Consider the following 19,077-nt stretch of genomic DNA (forward strand, 5'->3'; position numbering starts at 1 on the left):
GGGGGGGGGGGGGGGAAGTTGGTTTGTGTCGACCACAATGTTGGTTTGCCCCGGTCTTTGACATGGTTGCGTTGCGAAGTTCAGTAGATGGAAAAAATTACTGTATGTATATATATATATATACATATATATATATATATATATGTATATATATATATATATATATATATATATATATAAACATTTTGAAAATACTTGTTTCTTTTAAGGCAAATGTCGTCGTTCTAGATTATGACATGCTAAGAAAGGTTTTCCATATGCGAACGTATTCCTTTGAGAACTTCATCCTTGTTATGTCAATCTTCCATGACATTTCTGGTAACGCTACTACTTTCTGTTGCGACTGCCTCCTTACTTAGAACTAGTTCATTACAAAGGCTTTTTTAAGGTTATGACTAAACCCTTTCAGGTTGCCTACGTATCCTAACAAAATCAGGTCTGAACGTAGTTCGCGAATTATGATGAAATATGATGAAAATGACCGAGCCTGACTCAGGTATCCTACGTATCCAAATGGAATCAGGTCGAAGTATAGCTCGATTACAGTCGATGCAAAAGATGAGATTAAGAATGAAAATGGACGAGTCTGACTTAGACAACATACGTATCCATGTGGAATCATGCCAGAGCGTAGTTCAGTTACAAAAGATGACTGAATCCGATGAGGATTGCCTACATATTCCTTTCTGGGGAAATCAAGTCGACATAGTTCATAAACAACATACAAAAGTGATATTTGGTTTTTCTATTACAAGAGAAAGGGGGGAGAGAAACCGAACCCTACGTGTGTTGCCTACGTATCCCTCTATGGGAAGCCAGGTTGAACGTAGTTCTATTATATCAATAACCCTAACTCGGTTTATCTTCAGACATAGTACCTCTTAATTGTGTCTGAGTTGATAGGCTTTGTGTTGACTCTTCCATCCATTTTTGTTAGAATTAGAGCTTCACCCGACAGTGCTCGCTGAACCACGTAAGGACCTTGCCTGTTTGGTGCAAAATTTCCTTTGGCTTCTTCTTGACGGGGAAAGATTTTTTTCAGATTCAACTGCCCCAGTGTGAATTGGTGAGGTTTCACTCTTTTATTAAATGCACGGGCCATCCTATTCTGATATAGCTGTCAATGGCACATCGCATCCATTATTTTCCCGTCAATGAGAATGAGTTGTTCCTGCCTAACCCTATCCACTCTGCGTCGTCCAATTTTCCTTCTTGAATGACTCTTAAGGACGGTATCTCGACTTCTGCGGGTATCACCGCTTTAGTGCCGCATACTAACATGTATGGAGTCTCCCCAGTGGATGTTCTCATAGTGGTCCGATAACCTAATAAGGCGAAGGGTAGCTTCTCGTGCCATTGTCTTCGATTGACCACTATCTTTCGCAGAATCCTCTTGATATTCTTATTAGCTACCTCGACTGCCCCATTCATTTGCGGTTTGTGAGCTGTGAAATTGTGGTGGACAATTATGAACTTCTCGCAGATTTCTCTCTTGAGTTCGCTCTTGAGGTTAGCAACATTGTCAGTAATGATAGACTCCGGTATCCCAAATCTGCAGACGATGTTATTTTGGACAAAATTTGCCACTACTTTCATTGTGACGGCCTTGTAAGTAGATGGCTCGACCCATTTGGTAAAATAGTCAATGTCTACCAAGATAAAAGGATATCGGTTTGATGTTGCAGGCTCTATGGGTCAAATTACGTCTTTGCCCCAGGCGGCGAACGACCAGGGCGAACCCATTACATTTAACTCATTTGGTGGAACACGGATGAAATCTCCGTGAATAGGGCACTGGTGACACTTCTCCATGTAGCGGATACTGTTGCTTTCCTTACTAATCTAAAAGTATCCAGTTCTCGAAATCTTCTTGGCTAATATGAACCCGTTCATGTGGGCTCCGTACGTACCTATATTTATTTCTTTCAACAGTCCGGGCTTCAACGACGTCTACACATCTTAGTAAACCTAAGTCTGGGTTCCTTTTTACAAGACTTCCCCGTTGAGGAAAAAGTTGTTTGCCAACCTCCCGGGGGCTCACTTTTGACCATTAGTAGCATTCTCTGGGTACTCCTTGGTCGCAGGGAATTTCCTGATGTCTTGATACCATAGTTTACCATCAGGTTCTTCATTCACATGGAAGAAATAGGCATTTTGATCACTGATTTCTATCTCGATAGGGTTGATGTAGTTCTTGTCTGGATGCTGAATCATAGATGATAGGGTTGCAAGGGAGTCACCGAACTCATTCTGAATCTTGGGGACGTGCTTGAACTCAATCTTTGTGAACTTCTTGCACAATTCCTTCACACAGTGCAGGTACGACAGTATCTTGACATTATTGGTAGACCATTCTCCTTCAACTTGGTGTATCAACAAATCAGAATCTTCTATGACCAAAAGTTCTTTGCTATTCATGTCGATCACCATTCTGATTTTAAGGATGCATGCTTCATATTCAGCCATATTATTGGTACAAGGGAATCTTATCTTCGCCGATGCTGGGTAGTGTTGTCCAGATTCCGAAATCAGGACTGCCCCAATTCCGATTCCTTTGAAATTTACTGCTCCATCGAAAAAAATTCTCCATACTTGGTATGATTCTCCAATATCCTCTCTGGCAAATAGTACTTGTTCATCGAGGAAATACGTGGTAAGCGGTTCATAATATCCATCCACTAGATTCTCGGTGAGGCGGTCGGCAAAATCTTGTCCTTTGATAGCCTTCTGAGTTATGTACACAATGTCAAATTCGCTGAGGAGAATTTGTCATTTAGCTAACTTTCCGGTAGGCATTGGCTTTTGAAAAATGTACTTGAGTGAAACGAGCCAAGATATGAGATACGTAGTGTATGCCTACATGTAATGCCTCAGCTTCCGAGCAATCTAGACAGAGCACAACAAGTGCGTTCTATTAGGGTATACTTGGCCTTGCATGGTTTGAATTTCTTGCTTAAGTAGTAGAAGACATGCTCCTTTCTCCCGATTTCTTCATGCTGACCCAATACCCAGCCGAAGGTTGAAAAATAAAGCAACAATGGTTTCCCTAGTTCGGGGAGAATCAGAACTAGCGGGTTTGAACGATACTCTTTGATTCTGTCGAAAGCTCTCTGGCACTCTTCCGTCCATTTCGTGGCAGCATCCTTCTTTAGCAGCTTGAAAATGGGTTCACAGATTACCGTGGACTGGGCTATGAAACGGCTGATATAATTCAATCTGCCCAGGAAACTCATGACATCTTTCTTTCTCTTTGGTGGCTGTAATTCCTGGATGGCCTTGAATTTTGACGGATCCCGTTCTATCCCCTTCCTGCTTACAATGAAACCCAATAGTTTCCCAGAGGGGACTCCAAACGCGCACTTTTCTGGCTTCAACTTCAAACTGTACCTTCACAGGCATTCGAAAAATTTTCTCAGGTCGTCCAAGTGCTTTGAACTCTTTCGAGACTTTATGGTGATTTCATCCACATACACTTCAATCTCCGCATGAGTCATGTTGTGAAAGAGGGTCTTCATAGCCCTCATGTAGGTGGCTCCAGCATTCTTGAGACCAAACGGCAGAACTCTATAACAGTAGACCCCCAAGGCGTGGTGAAACTTGTCTTCTTCGCATCTTCCTCGTGCATCTTCCAGCAAAACAATCCACAAACGACTGCAGTTCATGCTTTGAGCAATTATCGATGAGGATGTGGATGTTTGGCAGAGGGAAGTCGTCCTTTGAACTAGCTTTATTGACATCCTAGTAGTCCACACATATTCTGGTATTTCCATCCTTCTTGGGCACTTGGTTGATGTTTGCCAACCAGCTTGGATAGTTGGTGACCGTCACTATGTTTGCTTCTATCTGTTTGTTCACTTCTTCCTTTATCCTCAAACTTAAATCAGGTTTGAATTTTCTAGGCTTCTATTTGATCGGCGGTCTGGTAGGGTCAGTGGGTAGTCGATGCGAGACAATGCCAGTGCTTAATCGGTGGAATGTCATCATAGGACCATGCGAACACATCAACGTACTATCGGAGGAGCTCAATCATTGTTTCCTTCTGCTCGGCTTCTCGGTGAATGCTGGCTCTGGTTTCTTTTACGTCTTCTTCGCTTCCAAGATTGACCATTTCCATTTCTTTGAGGTTGGGATTTTTCTGACTCTCCAGCTGTTCGATCTTCTACAGGAGATTGTCTGGCATCATGCTCTCGTCATATTCCTCGTAATCCAGGTCGTTGCGCTCACAAGTTTTGTTACATGTCATAATTGCGGAATGCGGTTTTTTATTGGTTTGATTACTGAAGAGAAAAACTAATTATAAATAAAGCGGTAAAAGAAAGTTGCGATATTTAGGAAAATGATTATTTTATTTCATCATAAAGGGAACGTCTTAAGCGTTCACAAGAGGCAAATGACAAAAAGGTACAAACACGGTACATGCCTCAATTGACCGTGCTCTTTTCAAAAGAAATTTTTATAGTTCCATACTACCAAGACTCCTGGTGAACAAAAGATGGACTGGCTATCCAATTCTGTAGCTTTACCCCTGGTTTGGCGTCTTTGATAGTCGGTGTCTTGATGTCAGTTCCTTCACAACATTCTTCAATCATATTCACGAACAGCTTTCCCATCCCGTCAATGATATCATCTTCGGGTACTGAACTCTATCCTAAACTTGCAACATGCTATGGCATAAAAAACTTTTTCCCAGAGCTAACGATGCGAGCTGTCCCTTCCGGAGGCTGATATCTTATGACAGCCCTTCCTTTCTTCCCATTATGTTCAATTGGCTTTGTGATTCCATCTGACTTGGCTCCCAACCCTTTTCCTGGCTAGTATCCATACTTTATCATCTCCCTCAGAGCCATCTTAGATCTATACGGCGACTCCATTCCCAAATTTTGTTCAGTCTTCTCTATCTCTGTAGATTTCATGATTTTCACGGCGTGAAAGGAAACTCCGTCCAGTCCTTCAATGAATGGAACAATGTACTCCAAATAGGCGGAGTGACCCCACTCGCCATGAACCACGATCTCTTGGCATCCCCACTCGAATTTTGTGCATTGGTGTAAAGTAGACAGCACGACCCCTGCCATATGTATCAAGGGCATGCCTAGCAACAAAAACTAGGAAGAGGAGATGTCCATCACTTGGAACAATCCCGGAAAATCAACTAGCCCGATTTGCAAAGCTAGATAAATTTCTCTAATAACATCCTTTTGTGAACCATCAAAGGATCTCATCCTTACGTGGCTTTCCTTAACTTCCCTAAAATGAATTCCCAACTCCCGTAGGGTGGAGAGCGAACAAATGTTGACTCCTGACCCTCCATTGACCAGCACCCGGGACACCACTTTGTCCCGCATTTGATAGTGATGTGAAGAGCCTTGTCATGATTTGCACCTTCGGTAGGAAGCTCGTCTCTTATGAAAGTTATCATGTTTGCTTCGACCATTTTCCCAATTGTCGAGGCCAACGCCTCGCTAGTGGTGTTACTTGGTACACTTTCCCCACTTAGTACTTTCTACAAAGCGTCCTTATGACTGTTAGAGCTCATTAATAGATCCATGATAGATATCTGTGTTGGAGTTTTCTTCAACTGCTCTTCCACATAATACTATTTGTTTGACATTATTTTCCAACACTCAGCGGCTTCTGGATCTGTTATGTTTCTCCTTGGAATTTGTTCTCTCCCCGGGTTTCCTCGTTTGACATCCTCAGGGGCGTCGCATCTTCTAGACCTAGTTATATCGTGGGCTGCAGTAGAGTCTGTCATATTGGCTTTTCCCTTTTGCTTGTATGTCCATGGGACCATTTTGTACTCCCGATCCTCATCTCGAGTAGCATCGACAGGTTGTTGTGGATAAGTCTTGACCTTCACTGTAGGCCTTAACTGTACTGTAATGATCGGAGCTTTTTGAGGAAGGATTCTGGCGGCTTCTGCGTTTCCTATAGTGACAATTGTTTCCTTCAGGTCATATTCTTCGTCTAATGTGATCATGTTAGCTCCCTGGTTTTGATGATTTTGCAGTGGGCTGCGATTCACATTGGGTGGTGTCGGAGGGCATTGTATGACTCCGCTTTTGTTCAGGGTTTCAATTTTCATTTTTCAACTAGAAACAATCTTCAGAATCGTGCCCAGGTACATTGGAATGGTATACGCATCTCTTAGTGGCATCAAAATATTTTGAGGGGTGTTCAAGAACCCTTCCCTCGATTGAGTTTATCAATCCTACTCTTCTCAGCCTTTCAAACAATTAGGCCAGAGGCTCAACAATTGGGGTATAAATTCTAGAACCCGTCTCTTCAAAATTGGGACGAGGACGTGGTGCATAGGTAGGTCGGTTCTGATGAGTAGCGGTTTGGACAAGAGCATATGGCCGTTATGGATTTCAGTTGTTGTTGGCTCGAGGAGTGTTATATTGTGGTTGAGGGCGGTAATATGGCTGGGTATTAAAGACTGGAGCGTAAGTGGGTAGTGGTTGTTTGGGGAATAAGAGGTGCTTACATGAGGTGGGTTAGTTTGGTAGTATGGGACGATTGCTGAGACCTCCTCTTTCTTCTTCTTCCCGCTACCGATTGACTTTGACTGGATGGCCTTGCTGGCCACTTGCAGTGCTACCATGGATTGTTACAATTTACTAGATTTTCTGCCCTCTTCTAAGAAATCTCCCATCTTGACCAGCTCGGGAAACTTTTGACCCATCATTCCCATCATCTTTTCAAAGTATATTCCCTCCTGAGCTCTGATGAAATACTTGGTTAGTTCATGTCATCCGGCGGAGGTTGCGCTCTGGCAGCCTCCGACCTCCACTGTCATGCATATTCTTAGAACGACTTAGATGGTTTTTTTCTGCAGGTTCACCAATGCGAACCGATCAGGAGTGGTCTCTGTATTGAATCAAAAACAATTCATGAAGTCCTCCTCCATATCTTGCCAATTTCTCCAATTTTGCAGATCCTGTCGGGTATACTAGGTGCGTGCTTCTCCCATGTCACGACCCAATTTCCCCTCCGTTGGGTTTCGTGACAGCACCTAGTCTTAAGGACTAGGTAAGCCTAATATTTACACAAGAACAACAATAATAAATAACATCTTAAATTTTTTTTTGGAATGAATCCTTTATACAATGAGCATATTCCCAAAACCCGGTAGTACAAGTCATAAGCTCTATAGAGTTAGCTACCACTTCTGTATAAACTGTTTGCAAAGGAGTGAAAACAGTTGAATACAAGTAAGAAGGTGACTCCGATGCCTGCGGACGCAGCAACAGGTTTACCTTGAGTCTCCTCAGCAATGGTCCGCACAACTACTAACGATCGACACCTGGATCTGCACAACAAAAATGTGTAGAAGAGTAGCATGAGCACACCACAACGGTGCCCAGTAAGTATCAAGACTAACCTTGATGGAGTAGTGACGAGGAAGAGTCAAGACACCTACCGGTCTAATAAATTGTACAAATATAAGCTTAGGAACAACGGAACATGATGTATACATGTAAAGACTACACACTATGGCTATCAATACAACAATCACAGTAAGGGAAGAAAAACAACAAGTAACTGCGGAAATACCATAATAATGACATAGAAGAGCGAGCGAAATCACAAACCCAAAACCTAAACCACAAATACAGTAAAAGTAAGCAATAACTCAGAACCTATGATAGTGTTCACATCAAGTCTTAGCCAACAGACTCCACAAAGTACCGAACCTCGGACAACTTACATCTCATGGGTCCCAATACCTGAACCCTAACACTTGGCATCCTGTGCCCCTATCACAACTCATGGTCACGCTGATAACTTACTTACTAACTAGAGCTACTATGACATATATGACAAGTAGACGAGGGTGTACATCTATACTTAGCAATATCAGGAGAACTTAATATCCAATGGGAGTGTTCAACTACGTGTATGCTTGTGCAAGTGCTTTAACATAGTTCCTACCAGCTAATAAGCACAAGGAAAAGAACAGAAGACACGTAAGATGTTTTCTCACAACTTCCACGAGATAAAACTCATACAGGTAAGCATACCACAACACAATATCAAACAGCAAGAATGCCCCCAGGCCATCACAAATCATCACAATCAATCCCTGACATAGCCCACCTTGTCTCGCCACGTGTGCAAATAATAACATAATAAGTGCCCGCCTTGTTTCGCCACACGTGCATCATAATGTTCCCACCTTGTCTCGCCACATACACAACCCACATATAAGCATATATATATATATAACGGCAGAAACCTCATGCAACCCCATAACAATAACCGCACGGCAGAAACCTCATGCATCACAATATCAACAATCGCACGGCAGAAACCTCGTGCACCACCACAACAAGTACCACAGCAACAATGACAATATATACAAGAACACGACAACTAAATCAACTAGAGAACTTTCGATCACAAGGAGACGGTAAAAGTAGCTCACAAGAAATAACCACAATAGAGAATACTAAGCGTAATAAGAACAACTCAACAAGGGAGAAAATAATATGAAGCAACGATCCCACAATATGTAGTTCAACAACAAAGAAGCTAACACGAATCAAATAATTCCAAATAAGGAAATGTCAACTAAATATAGGATACCTAAACTTCTTTTAAGGTTGGGCAAATTACGAAGAATATACAATAATTTCAGTTAAGGATGAGCAGCGGAAAGATAATCATAACCACAATTAAGACTAATCAATTACATGAGAGATAATAATGGTTTCCAATAAGGACAAGCAGTTATGAAAGATAGCATGACAATAGAAGAGGTAAAAATCTTCAATTAAGCAAAATAAGAGTCAAATAGGCAATAAGAATGAATCATAAACCAATTAAAGCATGTAGAGGTGAAACTACTAAATGGAAGCTCAATCATATCAAGAACAACTTCATACTCAGTGAATACAAGGACCTAAGAACTCTAAAAGGCCAACTTTCTACAAATAAGTCCGAACACGCACTCGTCACCTCGCGTACACGGACTACAATCAACATAGAAGACTCAAATCCTAAGGGGAAGTCCCCCACACGAGGTTAGGCAAGTTACTTACCTCAATCCGGCCAATTCAATACTCAATTTAGCTTTTCCTTTACCAATTCATCAACGCTGGGTTCAATCTAGCCAAAAACGACTTGAATACATCAAACAATGCAAGAGAAAACAATTTCAATTAACAAAACTATGATTCTTATACAATTTGCAAAAAGTCAACAAAAGTCAACTTCCCGAGCCCAAACCTCGGAACCCGACAAAATTTATAAAAACCGAATACCCATTCCGATACGAGTTCACCCATACATAAATTATCTAATTCCGAGACCATTTGGTCCCTCAAATCATCATTTTATATTTTTGAAAGATTTCACAATTTTCCCCAAATTTTCCTTTAGTTTCTCATGAATTTGATGTTAAATCTAAGATATAATCACAATATATAGTTGAAAATTGATTAGAGACACTTACCCAATGATTTGGTATGAAAATCTTCTCTCAAAATCGCCCACTCTCGGAGTTAGGGTTCAAAGAATATGAAAAATGAGCAAAAACTCGAGTTACATAGCTGAAAAGAAGCTGCAGATGTCGCATTTGCGATCCAGGGTTCGCAATTGCGAACCCTCTCAAAAGCGAAGAAAGCCTTCGCAATTGCGAACAAGGAAGGGCTGGAAAAGGTCGCATTTCCGACAAATAGTTCGCAATTGCGAACTGGGCAACGCAATTGCGATGGATATGTTCGCATTTGCGCCCATACCAGAAGCAACAGTTTTTTTTTCGACACAAAAATGAGCATAACTTCCTCATACGATGTCCAAATCCGATTATTCTTTTTGCTATGGATCCGCAATTACGATACGGATCTAATGGTTCAATAAAACTGAATTTTGAGCTCATTTTCTTAACGTGGTACCCTTTATTCCCAAAGAAACGACGTTGAAACATCAAATAAAAGCGCAATACAACCCGAAACACACCCGAGGCCCCCGAGACCCCGTCTACACACACAAACAAGTCATATAACCTAACACGGACTTGCTCGATGTCTAAAATCATATCAAACAATGCCGAAATGAAAAATCACACCACGAATCGAGCTATGAACTTCCAAATCTTCCAACTTCAAAAACTTGTGCCGAAACTGATCAAATCAACCCGGAATGACGCCAAATTTTGCAGGCAAGTCCAAAATGACATAACGGAGCTGTTCCAACTCTTGGAATTGCATTCCGACGCCGATATCACAAAAGTCAACTATGGGTCAAACTTTCCATTTTCCAAACTTCCACTTTTCCAACTTTCGCCGAAACGCCTCAAATTACCCTACGGACCTCCAAATCCGAATCCGGACGTACGACTAAGTCCAAAATCACCATACAAAGCTGTTGAGATCACCCAAAACCCATTCTGGGGCCGTTTACTCAAAAGTCCAATTCCGGTCAAATTCTCACCGTTTAAACTTCCAAAACTAGTTTCCTTCTTCCTATTTGACTCTGAATCATCCGTTAACTGAATTCAACCATGCACGCAAGTCGATACACATATTATGAAGTTGTTCAAGACCTTACGCTACCGAGTGGAGCTTAAATTCTCAAACTTCTTGTGAATAATTTCATCCTTAGCTTCTCGTTCCTTCCCACTCTGACTAAGTTGTCACAATATTCTCTCAAATGTGCGTGAGGGTCCCCCGTCCCGTTGAAGATATCGAACTTTAGGGGGTTTTTATCCTACTGGCATATCCACATCTGGATGAATACAAAGGTCCTCATAGTCCAAACTTTCACCTCCCCGGGAAGCTTGGAGACTCTTAATTTGCCTTCTCAACATTTGCAACTACTCAGATACTGACTCTTCTTCCTTACGCCTGGCTTCTCTCTCCATGTCGACTTACTGGTGTCACGACCCCAGTTCGCCCTCCGTGAACTGTCCCTACGACTAGGTAAGCCTAACAAGTGCGGAAAAACAATCGAAACCTTGCGGAAATTATAACTTAAAACCAAGATTTAACAAAACGGAAATGAAATATAAAATGCCACTCGGCACATACAACACAATATCTCAAACTTCTACAATACTATCCCAAAACCCGGAAACTCACGGGAACACAAGCTGAGAGAAATATAGTAAAAATGCTCTAACTCCGGAATGTCTACATCAACAGTATGATAGAAGGGCTAATACTACAAGATAGAATAAAGATGGAGACTCTTCGGTTTGCGAACGCGGCAGATGTACCTCGAAGTCCCCAAAAGCTCTCCCTGCCTCAAGGATGGTAAGCCTGTGCAGAAGTACCTGGATCTGCACATGAAAAAGATGCGCAGAAAGGGCATGAGTACAGCACAGCGGTACTCAGTAAGTGCCAAGCCTAACCTCGGTTGGGTAGTGACGAGGAAGGTCAGGGCCCTACTGAGGTTAAATAAGATACAGGTTTAACAGTGTGAAATGACAATGTAATTAAATAACACAAGATACAAATGACAGCAACAACTATTACAAAGGCAAGTAAAACACAGTAAAAGACATAACTCAGTCCCGAGATAACAACCGGGGATCTCCCAGGATACCGTCCTATAGTCCCCAAATATAAATACCATACCCAATGGATCTCCCGGGTGTAGTCCCGTAGTCCAACTCATAAATGTCCAGGGGGATCTCCCGGAATGCAATTCCGTAGTCCCAAAGTAAACATTCAGGGGAGCTCTCGGGATACCGTCCCGTAGTCCCAAAATAAAGTGCAGGGGGATCTCCCGGAATACCGTTCCGTAGTCCCAAGGTAAATACACAGTAATAACAAGAATTCAATGCAATCAATTTTCATATCAAAGTGAAGTAGGTAACCCTAACCTAGCATGATTCACGTAGTACAATTAAGGCAGTTAATACAGATAGAGCAATTTAGTCAAGTAGACATGTTTCTCTAAGCTACAGCAGTTTTAATATCCAAACAGTGTAAGCAAGGAAAGGAGGAACACAATTCAAGGCTATTTTTAAAGAAAAATCGGATTTCCAACAATTAGCACAAGTACGCGCTCGTCACCTCACGTACGAGCCATTTCAATTACCACAATATAACTCCTAAGGGGAAAAGTCCCCCACACAAGGTTAGACAAGCCACTTACCTCGAACCGGCTCAAAATCAACTAGAAACCACGCTCTTGCCACGAGTATCCTACTCCAAGTGGCCCAAATCTATTCAATTCCATTTCATAATGTAAATAATACTTCAAGAAGCTGAATCTACAATTAAATTCTAAGCTAATACGCGAAATTATGTAAAATGACCAAAACGCCTCTCGGGCCCACGTCTCGGAATCGGGTGAAATTTATATTTTCAGAATCCTCACACTCACACGAGTCTAACCATACAAAAATCTCTCAAATCGGATGTCAAAAACCCCAATCAAAACTCAATAATTCGGCCTATGAAGTTTTATCAAATTTTCATTCAACATCCGTAATTGAATGAGGAATTTATGCTTAGATTAGTGGATTACAAGCAAAAAGGAGTTTAGAATCGTTACCCAATCGATATCTCTAAAAATCCCTCAAAATCTCGCTCAAATCCGAGCTCCCAAGCTTGAGTTTTGATAAAAATGGCTAAACCCTCGATTTTGAAATCTTATATCTGCCCAGGTGTACTGTGAATCGCGATCGCGAACATTAAAAATGAAGGCTCCAGGAAATGGCCTACGCGAACGCGAGAGGAGGCACGCGATCGCAGAAGAGGAAGAGATGGCCTTACGCGATCGCATCTGAAGACACGCGAACGCGAAGAAGAAATGGGGCTACTGAGCCACCGGCTCAGTTTCTACTACGCGAACGCGAAGGAGCAACCACGAACGCGAAAGAGGAAAGGGGCAGCACTATGCGATCGCGATCCAGGTAATGCGATCGTGAAGAAGGAATTGGCCCCCCTCCGGAATTACACTATGCGATCGCGAGAAGAAGGTCGCGATCGCGATGAAGAAAGGTTTGCAACACCTGAACTTGAATTTCTGCAACTTTTAGACAACTCAAAATGACCCGTTGAGCATCCGAAACACACCCGAGGCTCCCGGGACCTCAACCAAACCTACGAACATATCCCATAACATCAGTCAAACTTGTTCCAACCTTCGGAACGCTATAAACAACATCAAAACACTTATTTTCCATCGAATTCAACCTTAAGAATTTCAAAAACTCTAAAAACACATTTTCGATCAAAAAGTCTACCAAACCTCGTCCGAATGACCTGAAACTTTGCACGCACATCCCAAATGACATAACGGAGCTACTGAAACTCTCGGAATTCCATTCCGACCCTCGGATCAAAATCTCACTATAGAACCAGAAACTTCCAAAATTCAACCTTCGGTATTTCAAGCCTAAATTAGCTACGGACCTCCAAAATACAATCCGACCACGCCACTAAACCCGAAATCACCTAACGGAGCTAACGGAACCATCAGATTTCCATTCCGAGGCCGTCTTCACACTGTTTCGACTACGGTGAATTTTCCAACACTTAAGCTCTCATTTAGGGACTAAGTGTCCCAAAACTATCCGAAACTTAAAACTGAAAATCCCGGCAAATCAAGATAGCAGAAATAAACTTGGGGAAAACAGTTAATAGGGGAGCGGGGCGTAAATTCCAAAAATGACCGGCCGGGTCGTTACATCCTCCCACACTTAAACATTCGTTCGTCCTCGAACGAGCATAAAGACATACCTGAAGTAGTGAAAAGATGAGGGTACTGGCTGCGCATATCCTACTCGGTCTCCCAGGTCGCCTCCTCGACCGCCTGACCCCGCCACTGAACCTTCACGGACGCAATGTTCTTCGACCTCAGCTTCCTGACCTGCCTGTCCAATATTGCCACTGGCTCCTCAACATAAGATAGATCTTTCTCCAACTGGACTGAGCTGAAATCCAACACGTGCGACGGATCACCGTGATACCTCCGAAGCACAGAAACATGAAATACCGGATGAACTCCTGCCAAGCTGGGAGGTAAGGCAAGCTCGTAAGCAACCTCCCCAACACGCCTCAATATCTCAAAAGGGCTTATAAACCTCGGACTCAACTTCCCCTTCTTCCCAAATCTCATAACGCCCTTCATAGGCAAAACTCGAAGCAGAACCCGCTCTCCAACCATGTAGGAAACATCACAAACCTTCCGATCCGGGTAACTCTTCTGTCTGGACTGGGTTGTACGAAGTCTATCCTGAATCACCTTGACTCTCTCCAAAGCATCCTGAACCAAATCTGTGCCCAATAATCTGGCCTCACCCGGCTCGAACCAACCCACCGGAGATCTACATCGCCTACCATATAAAGCCTCGTACGGTGCCATCTGAATGCTGGACTGATAGCTGTTGTTGTAGGCAAACTCCGCCAATGGCAAGAACTAATCCCAAGAACCTACAAACTCAATCACGTACGCACTGAGCATATCCTCAAGAATCTGAATAGTGCGCTCGGACTGCCCGTTCGTCTAAGGGTGAAATGCTGTGCTCAACTTCACCCGGGTACCCAACTCCTGCTGTACGACTCTCCAGAACCGCGATGTGAACTGAGTACCTCTGTCTGAAATAATAGAAACTGGAATACCATGAAGATGGACAATCTCCCGGATATAAATCTCCGCCAACCGCTCTGAGGAATAGGTAGTACACACATGGATCAAATGCGCGGACTTGGTCAGCCGATCCACAATAACCCAAATGGCATTGAACTTCCTCAAAGTCCGTGGGAGTCCAGATACGAAGTCAATGGTGATCCGCTCCCACTTCCACTCCGGAATCTCTATCTGCTGAAGCAATCCACCCGGTCTCTGGTGCTCGTACTTCACCTGCTGACAATTAAGGCACCGAGCTACAAACCCAACTATATCCTTCTTTATCCGCCTCCACCAGTAGTGCTGCCTCAAATCTTGATACATCTTCGCGGCACCCGGATGAATGGAGTACCGCGAACTATGGGCCTCCTCTAGAATCAACTCCCGAAGCCCATCAACATTGGGTACACTGACCCGACCCTGCATCCTTAATACTCCATCCTCGCCAATGGTCACATCTCTGGCATCACCATGCTGAACCTTGTCCTTGAGGACAAGCAAATGAGGGTCATCATACTGCCGCTCTATGATACGATCAAAGAAGGAAGACCGAGAGACCACACAAGCTAGAACTCAGCTCGGCTCCGAAAGATCCAATCTCACAAACTGGCTGGCCACGGCCTGAACATCCATCGCCATAGGCCTTTCTGCTGCTGGTAGATAAGCCAAACTCCCCAAACTCTCTTCCTGGAGGCTCAAAGCATCAGCCACCACATTGGCCTTGCCCAGGTGATACAAGATAGTGATGTCATAATCCTTCAGCAACTCTAGCTATCTCCTCTGACGCAAATTAAGGTCTTTCTGCTTGAATAGATGCTGCAAACTCCGGTGATCAGTATATATCTCACAAGGCACACCGTACAAGTAATGACGCCAAATCTTCAAGGCATGAACAATGGAAGCTAACTCAAGATCAAGGACAGGATAATTCTTCTCATGTATCTTCAATTGTCTGGACGCGTAGGCAATCACCCTACCGTCCTGCATCAATACTGCTCCTAGGCCGACTCTCGAGGCATCATAATAGACAGCATAAGACCTCGAACCTGTAGGCAATATCAAAACTGGGGCTATAGTCAAAGCTGTCTTGAGCTTCTGAAAGCTCGCCTCACACTTGTCTGTCCACTGGAACGAAGCACCCTTCTGGGTCAGCCTGGTCATAGGTGCTGCAATAGATGAAAACCCCTGAACAAATCGACGGTAATAACCCGCCAAGCCAAGAAAACTACGGATCTCTGTAGCTGAGGATGGTCTGGGCCAACTCTGCACGGCCTCCACTTTCTTCGGATCCACCTGAATACCCTCTCTCGAGACCACATGACACAAGAACGCCACGGAATCCAACCAAAACTCACATTTTGAGAACTTAGCATACAACTTCTTCTTTATCAAGGTCTGGAGCACTGTCCTCAAGTGTTGCTCATGCTCTTCCCGACTCCGGGAATACACCAGGATGTCATCAATAAAAATGATCACGAACGAATCAAGATATGATCGGAAAACACTGTGCATCAGATGCATGAAGGCTGTTGGGGCATTAGTCAGCCCAAATGACATAACAAGAAACTCGTAATGACCACACTACTGGAAAATAGACCAATGGCAGCGGGCTAGAAACCATTGCAATAGGTAGGAAACTGTTGCAACAGATGTATTGCAACCGTTCTGTGTGCGTTACATCAAGTCACGTGCCAATAGGTCTATTGCAACGTTTTTGTGCAACGGTTTTAATTTCGTTACAATAAGTATATCTATTGCAACAGTTTAGAAAGCATTGCCATTTTCCTACCTATTGCAACGATTATCTAGTCATATGGAACGGTTCGAAAATGTTGCAATACCATTTTGTGCAATAATTATTGAGGCTACTGCAACGGTTTATGAAGTTATGGCAACGGTAATAAGGGTTATTGCAATGACTTTTTGGAGCTTTGCAGTGGATGTTTTGTCTGTTGCAAGATTTGGTGGTATATTATATTAATCAATTACCTATATAATAAAATATAATACGCTAAAATTTATATAAATTGCGAAAGGAAACTACTCATCAACAAAATCATAATCCAAATCATCCAACTAATATTATCCATAGATTGAAGCAAATATATAATATTGTTTGACAATCCAAGAGTTACCAAACATAAAATTGCAAAAGTTCTAAAATAAAAGATCCTATTACATCTAAAACTCTAGCAACGATCAACCAATACTCTTAAGGTATTCGCTGCTTTCGTCTACCCTTTGTTCATTTGTTTCACCTACAAAACCATCAAAAACAACTTAGCTGATTTAGTTATAAGGAATTAATTAAAAAAAAGACAAAAATAAAACGAAACTGATTATATGTACTCAATCAAGCATGATTTCTTCTGGGCACTAAAGCGATTCACTATGAAGTAATGCTTAAGTTTTCTTCATTAGCTGTTAGATGGAAAGAGCCAAAGGTATAAAACCACCAAGGCATAAGTCATTTACCTGCAATAATTCAATTTTTTTCACCAGGCTAAGTAAAAACAAGAATCTTCATTTCTCAATATAGTTTTTTGTTCTCTCGAAAACTTAATAATCTAAATGTTGAATTACTAACAATCCAAAACTAAAAATTTGACAGAGAAACAGAGTCGAGTGCCCAATCAGAGACGAGAAAAAGAACAAGCATAAAACTAGAAACTATAGTTGTGACACTAAAGAAAATGTCCTCTGCATTAGGAACTATCAAAATTGGTAAAGCCCAAAACTATAAAATAGTATTTTTACCTGTTGTGAAAAACCTGAAAGAGATGCTTACTGTCACTTACTTAAACTTGTTAATCTATAATGCATAAGTTGGTAATTTAGGCGTAAATTTAACATAGTATACTTGAACTAGTATATGTTTTCTTTCAATAAGATTGACTTAAAACATACTCATGTAAAGTTAGACCTGGACAATAAACTTAAGAGCTAAACCACAAATCATTATAAGAAGATAAAGTTTTAGAAGTGGGTCAATAAATTGAGGGGAGTTTAAAATTTCTAGAAATACCTCAGTCGGCTTGTGCTTCTGTCAATATAGTTGCTGCAACAAGTAATGGGCATTGCAGGATTAATCACTCTGCACAAATACAAAAGAGATAAATGGAAGTGAGACTATTAATTAGAATGAGTTCACAAAAGAGGACATAAGTGTACGAGAATTTGTCCGAATATTCTAACACCTAAACCAAAAAAACGTATAGCTCATTGTTCTGCTTGTTCTTCTTGTGTACAACATGTTGGAAAACTTCTTTATTTGGACCATCCTTATTCATGTTTATGTTTTATTTCACTTCCAAGATAGCAAAAACTATTAGGATGAAGAAATAAGAAGTTTCAGTTTTTAACTTCAACTGTGTCAATAAAGTTAGCTAGCAGACCATAATCGCAAGATTATAATTAGTAGCAAATGACAAGTTGTCACCAGCATACAAATAAAACTAAAACGAACAAGTTGTCACTAACATACAAATAACAGCTAACCTAGGAGAAAAGCTTAAATAGATGACACAACAAAATCAAGAGCCAGCTTACTATTCTCATCCAATATGATACACTAAAAATATTTGAGGCTTGGTTTAGTTCATGGTCCAAGTGCATGATCTGCATCTCCAATGAACTTAACACTTGTTTCAAATATTTCTTGGATAACCACACTTGAAGAACAGAAAATATATTGCATTATCGAAAATCAAAACAAAGTGAAATCTTGGTAAATTGTGTAAAAATCCTTACCTTATTTCTCATAAAACATCTGCAAATGGTTAATCCAAAATATAGTAAAGATATCAAGAAATTCGCTAATTCATTTAGATAAACAAGAGCAGCAATGAAATCTTTTTAGTTCAAAATCAAGANAAACCTGTTTTGATAGGCAAAGAAAGTTGGAAATGAATATTCTAAGTGAAGCACCTAATGGAGGATTACTGTATTATGTCAGAAAAAATACATCTACCATCAACTCATCTTTACTTTCTCATTAACTATTGGTCTACCCCTAATGAAAATCCCCCTCCCCTTCCTAAACACACCTCTGAGGAAATATTGGCACAAAACTTCTGTAATTCCAGTTCATTTACTGCAAATTGTTGCCAGATATGATTTTTTGCCCCACCTTCTCACTTTTTATCCCTTGTCATATTGAAGTTTTTATGTATAACTAGTTACGAAAATTCCGCATATGCATGAAGTGGCGTAATGGATGCTAGGCACTATCCAATATCTAAGTTTAAGCCTTTCCTTCTACAGCAAGAGCAGTCACAAGGTTTCAAATGTCGCTAAGAATATGCTTATTTCTTCCATCATCTTGTCTATTTTTCTGTTTTCCTTTCACTACTCCTACAAATGTAGAATTCTCATGGGACAAAGGATATTATACTTGATATACTCGGGATTTCAAGTTTTAAATTCTTAAATCAATTACGCCTCAGTCCAAATCATTTGAGATTGGCAAATGAAACAGATACTCATCAGAAG

The sequence above is a fragment of the Nicotiana attenuata genome, chromosome 1 (genome assembly GCF_001879085.1).
Source record: "Nicotiana attenuata strain UT chromosome 1, NIATTr2, whole genome shotgun sequence".
NCBI classification, from domain to species: Eukaryota; Viridiplantae; Streptophyta; class Magnoliopsida; order Solanales; family Solanaceae; genus Nicotiana; species Nicotiana attenuata.